The sequence below is a fragment of the Ceratotherium simum genome, chromosome 17 (assembly GCF_057802395.1).
Source record: "Ceratotherium simum simum isolate JZ-2026a chromosome 17, ASM5780239v1, whole genome shotgun sequence".
NCBI lineage: Eukaryota > Metazoa > Chordata > Mammalia > Perissodactyla > Rhinocerotidae > Ceratotherium > Ceratotherium simum.
The window spans coordinates 53,598,660-53,604,964 of NC_141916.1; the positions used below are offsets into that span (position 1 = coordinate 53,598,660).

The 6,305-nt window shown below is 41.8% G+C and overlaps 1 pseudogene; it reads left to right on the top strand.

Moving 5' to 3' along the window:
* The first annotated feature begins 802 nt into the window (after window positions 1-802).
* LOC147914826 (antigen WC1.1-like) lies at window positions 803-5,244 on the top strand (annotated as a pseudogene).
* The last annotated feature ends 1,061 nt before the right edge of the window (window positions 5,245-6,305 follow it).

Below are 6,305 nucleotides of genomic sequence, written 5' to 3' on the forward strand. Positions count from 1 at the left end.
CTAGCTATTTTTTCACCTATCTTTCTCTGAATTCAACTTGTTCTATTCTGCATATTCTTTTTAAGAGTGTCTTCTTGCTATAGTAATCTTTGCTTGCCTGCATGTCATAGTGAATAATAGAGTAGTTTAAAATCTGTTTCTTAATTTTTATTAAAAATTATGTAAGTGGAATATTGAATATAAATTATTTCTGTGCTTATGGACTAATTATTTTTAATATGCACCATTTATTACCACAAACCACTATCATTAATTTATCTTTCCTTTATTATTTTACTGATTAGCAAGAATTTTGAAAATATAATTTTGAAAAAGTACATTTCACTGGATTTTATTCATCAATTCAGTCATTCAATAAGAATTTATCAAGCCCCTATGCATAGTATTTATAGAAGGTTCTCCATACATACTTATTGAATGAATGCATACAATGTGCCAAGCACTGTCCTGATAGCAGAAACACTGACATGAATAAGAATTCAAGGTCCTTCCTCTAGTGGAAACTTCAGTCAGGGGTGTATGTCTGTGAGTGTGTATGTGTGTGTGTGTGCATGTTTGTGTTTGTATTTGTTGTGGAATGTGGAGAATGGTAAACAAGTAAACAGATAAAATAATTTCAGCTGGAGTAAAGGGCTATGATCCAGTGAATGTCTCAGCAACCCAGCCCATCAGATTAATTATTAAACCTGTGTTTTCATTGTCATTTGGACTGAGCCAAGGACCTTAGATAATCTTGTTTGGGGGCAAGATCACCCCCAGCTGTTCCTGATCCAGTGCTTCCCCATTGTCTGCTTCTGCAGAAATGAGACCCAAGAGCTGTCCAATTGCTGCCCCCTGCACAGGTACATCAGCCCCTCCTACCTCCCCTGTTGGCTCCCAGGGGCTCCTTCCTTCCCCCCAAGGAGGTTAACAGGAGGTGCTGCTGCCTTTTCAGAAAAAGAGAAGTACTAACTCAGGAAAGGAGACACTGTGTGCTCAGGGCGAGTGGAAGTTTGGCACTAGGGCTCCTGGGGAACCTTGTGTGATGACTCCTGGAGTCTGGCAGGGGCCAAGGTGGTGTGTCAGCAACTGGGCTGTGGCTCTGCTCTGGATGCCCTGCCGAAGGCAGCATTTGGCCCAGGAAATGGGAGGATCTGGCTGGATGAGGTGCAGTGCAGGGGCAGGGAGTCCTCCCTGTGGGCCTGTGCTGCGAAGCCCTCGGGGCAGAGCAACTGCAAGCACAAGGAGGATGCTGGAGTGAGGTGCTCTGGTGAGTTGATAGCCAGGGTATTGGACTATAATTGAAGAAGGTGTGATTTGGCATCCAGAAGAACTTCCTGAACTAAGCTGCTGCTCTGTGGTCTGGCTCCAGAGAGGCAATTGCCTGATCTCCTGGGATCTGGGAAAGAACAATATGCCAGTGAGGGTAGGTATAACCCTATGGCTTTTCCAGGGCAACTCAGTACAGTGATCTCATTCTCCTTCTCCTCTTTGCAGGTTAGAGGACAGCAGTTTTCCTGACCCATGGAAGTAAGTGGTTCTGCTCTGAGCCATGTAATAGAGGAGATACTCATATTTTCAGGGACCTGGACTGTGTAATATACATATTTCTGGCAAAAATTAACCATATCAGTAGAGGAAAAGCCTAATGACCAGATGTTTATATTCCTATTATGTTGTGGCACCTGTAATGCTCCAAAGCTTTACCAGCTTTCATTTTACAAAAATCCCTTAGAACCAGATTCAGAAGACAGTTGGCACAGCTCAGGGCAGAACCTGGATCAATCACATGTTGGGGTTCAGCAGACCCATTGTATCTGAATGGTGACTTCATGGTCTTGAGGACTCAGAAGATGACCGGGATAAGGGGAGTTCTCCTGGGCTTATGACCCTCTCTAAAACCTCATGGCCCTCTTCTCTCCTCAGGCACCAATTCAGGTTCAGCTCCTGTCCCTGGCATTTTCTCCCTACCTCGGATGCTCTGTGTCATACTGGGGGCCCTTCTCTTCCTGGTCCTTATTGTCCTGGGGATTCAGCTACACAGATGGAGAGCAGAGTATGAAGCTGGGCCTTAGAGATGCTAAATAATCTGGAAAGTAGTGGGAAGGTTATAACCAGTTGTGATATCAAGCCAGTTGTGTTATCAAGAAAAGTGAACAAGAATTGGTCTCCATCCTCATTATCTGGCAAAGCTCTGCCTTCTCTACAATAGACTTCAAGCTTTGAAAGAATTGAATCCTTAGTCCTGGGTTGAATGTAATGTCTTTCAAAAATTGACTTCCTGTGTGAACAGTATCAGTGGAAATTGAGTGTAGGATCAAGACCATGGTCAGGAAACCGAGTTCTGTCCCAAAAAAGCACAAGGCTAAGAAGGGGTCCTAGCAGCCCAGAGGGGTTTCTTCAAGGATGAGCATTGGAGAGCACTGAAATCTTTGTCTATTGGTAAAGGGAATATTTCCAGGGGCAGTCTCTAACTCATGTCACATTCCCCAGCCATGTCTGCTTTTGAAGATGCTATTGATGAGGCCTTGTGCCAGGAGATTGATTATCTCATAGAACCAGAGAAGGAGGACCTGTTGGACAGCCCAGGTATGTTCCATGCCCTCACTTCTATTCATGAGCTGGCTGTGGGTTTTCTTCAGGAAGCACAGACCCAACAACTAACCCAACCTCAAAGAGTCAGCCTCCTCCTAAGTCAAGAGCTCCAAGCCCTTTCTCTACAAGTCTGAATCCTCAAGATTTCTTCTAAACCATGACATTGGACCTACAACTATGGGAAAAGATTTTCTGTTTGTGATGTTTTCTCTCTACCAGGTAACCTATCTGATGACTCAATAACTAAGATGGCACAGGGGACAATGAGGAGAATGGAGGCCCTGAATCTGCCCCAAGCAGTAGAGATAGGCATTCCCTTGGATGATGAGGCAGAGGAGGAGGAATCTCATCTGAGGAGAACTCCTCCTATGATGGGAAGGATTTCTTCTCTCCAGTTCACAACAATATTTTCCCCTCTCTGCTCACCCAGTGGCCTCATAAAGGGAAAGATCAGACTCAGTTTTCTGTATCCACAGCTACTTCTACTCACTTACAGACATGCATCTAATGTATTATTATTTGTTCAAAGGCCATATTTTTCTAATAACATCAGAAACTGATAATCTCAAAAATTCTATGGCAAGAGAGAACACGGTGAAGTATGGTTGGACCCTGAGATAGTATGATATTTGGATCATTTAACAGATTATGTATATAATGAAACCAAAAAAAGTGATTCTGATAAGCCCTGGAATACATGGAGTGCTTGGTGCCTGTACTTATCAACTACCAGAAACTCTTATTTACAAGGGACCTAAGAGAAGAGATGTCCCTCCTGGATCTTCTCCAGATAGTAAAGATGGACAGCACTTGGAATGAGGCATGTCCAGAAGGGATCCTGGAGATTTGTCCTAAGGTCAATTGAGCACTAGAGGGAATTCAAACCCAGGCCTGCTGTGATTGGCACTGGTGGGATTTCCTGTCTCTGAGTGACAGATATCAAGTCTTCCCTCTCCCTGCCAGCTCTGTGTCTCCCACAGCTTCAGAGGACACATGAACAGCCTAGGTTCTCTTGATCCAGATTCAGCCTTCCTCAGTCACTGATATGTGCATATTATATGTTACAATTCTGTACCATATGCTTGAAAATAGTACCTGAAACTCATAGCACAATAGCTTCTGTTGATGCTTTATGGTATGAGGCCATGTTAGAAAAATATTATTGACCTTGATCTATTGGACTATTTAGAAGATTTAAATCATTTCTGAGAATATTGAGATCAAATATATGTTTTTGAGACAATCCGGGAATATGGTGTCTATATTTATCAGCTATTAGAATCTCTGCAATAGATTTAGGACATCACCTAGTCCAACCCATATTTTGCTGTTCTGCTTAAGTCCTTGTCTGCTTTCAGAGCCTCCAGGAGAGCATATAAATGTCACAGGAAATGGTTATGATGATGTTGAAGAGTCACCTGTTCCTGAAATTTCTTCTTTCCTTGGGATGAGTGAGAATCATTTTTTTCCAGAGGAAGGGAGTGGTGCCACATATTCCCAGACAGGTGAGTAGACAGCTCTGTCTCCACTAACCTTATTTCCCAGTCGTGGAGAAGATGAGTTTGGACCCATTGATAGAGAGTTTTTGTTTACTATCAGAATCTAGGTAGCCTTGTATACCTAGATAAGATCAGCTCTTCCTTATACCTGGTATATTGTAGCTATTTCATTTCTTCTGAGAGGAGAAACATACTGTGTTCTCTGTGTCCATGTCCACTATCAAATGGATGTAGACATGTCTGTATCATTTGCAGAGGCTTTGTTCCCACTTTTCCTACCACAAACTGAGATATATGTCCTGACAATAAATTTGGGGGCTCTCTCAGATTGTGAGAACTAATCTGGAAAGTTTTTTAATAGCAATGTAGTTTAATTTGTGAGCTAGAAACAATTGTTTTGGGGAAGCCATGTAAGCAAACGTTTTAAGTTGACATTGCCCATTATTTATGCAGAACATGCAATGGCCTTAATTAGAGAGTCATAAAATTTCAACACTAGAAGAAAATTAAGAGACAATTTTCTCTCATTGTTTCAGTTGACAGACAAAGATCTTCATTACCTAGGACTAGGCTTTCTGCTTCGATATAAGCATGTGGTCCCTGGGGACCAGGAGATTGTGGGAGTTGGTTGAGTTGCTCCCTTTTGGCATGTGACAGAGGACCCAAATTGTTCTCATGAAACTGCTAGAGCAGGCTTGATCTGTTATTGAGGTGCCAAGGAGAGGTCATCTGAGGTGCTCAACAAAGATCATCTCCTGCCTCCATTCCTTAAGAAATCACACCAGACTGATGTGGAAGAGAGCATTCATGTCTTGCCATTATTGATCCCTCTTTTTTCCAACTGTCAAGATCAAGATAAGACTTTACAGTGAGTAGCTGAGTCAGTATGAAGTAGCTCTATCTAGACTTTCAGACAAGTGCTGGGTCCCCACAGATATTTTGTAATCACTTTGTGCTAGTGTCCTTCCACCAGAGGACTCTGTCCTTTCTTTTTCTCAGCACTGAAACCAGGATTCTCCTTACCATTTCAGGCATCTCTCTGTAGTCTCCTAAAGAAGCTGTCAACTCTAGCATGGAATAGAAAGGACCCTAATTGGTCCTGAGACAAGAAGACCTTGGATATGAAGACGTTGAGCTTAGAACCATGTAGTGCCATTTTTGGAGCAAGTAACTCTTCAAAAAATCTCTGTATCATTGTTTCCCAGATAAATGAGAATCTGTCTTCTTCATTATTGCAAAGTTTTTGTGTGTACGTACCTATAATGAAAGAAAATTATTCATAATAAGTAATCTGAGCTTCACAGAAGAGTGCTGTTCTCTTAAGAATCTAAGTTCAGAGGCCAGCCCAGTGGCGGAGTGGTTAAGTTTGCATGTTGCACTCCAGCGGCCCAGGGTTCCCCAGTTCAGATCCTCGGCACAGACCTAGCACCGCTCATCAAGCCATGCTCAGGCGGCATCCCCCATAGAAGAGCTACAACTCTACGACTATGATACATAACTATGTACTGGGGCTTTGGGGAGAAAAAAGAGGAAGATTAGCAACAGATGTTAGTGTAGGGCCAATCTTCCTCAAAAAAGAAAAGAATCTAAGTTCATTTGCCCCCTGCCAACTGACCTTGGAAACTTCATTCTTCAAATATATCCCTTTTTCCATGTGAATTCTCAGTTGAAAAATCAGTGTTATCACCTTCCTACAGAATATACCCTTGCCTTCCTTTAGGTACTGGAAAGTTCAAGCTTTTCTTGAATTACATAAAACTCTGAAATCTGGCCCTGAACCAAGTACTTACTCTTAGGAAGATAAACTCAGAAACATGTAACTGAATATTCCAAAATAACCCGCCCCTTCTCTACTAAAACCAAGAAGTGAGATTCAAAGTAAATGAGGTTGGTCAGACAGAAGGAAAATGGTTGCAAATCTTCTAGTTTTGCCCAAATTTTTGAATATCAATACCAAAAATCAATACTAATCTCTTCTCCCTCTCCACAGTTTTGTCATTTTGATAATGTTATATGAATGGAATCATATTGGATGTAACTTTTTAAGATTCACCTTTTTCACTAAGTAAAATATTCTCGAGGACCATCCAGGTTGTTGTACATATCAGTAGTTCATTCCTTTTTGTTGCTGAGTAATATTCTATCGTGTATATACCAGAGTTTGTTCAACCATTCATCCATTAAAGATATTTGGGCTGTTTCCAGGATTTTGTTATTACAAATAAAACTGCT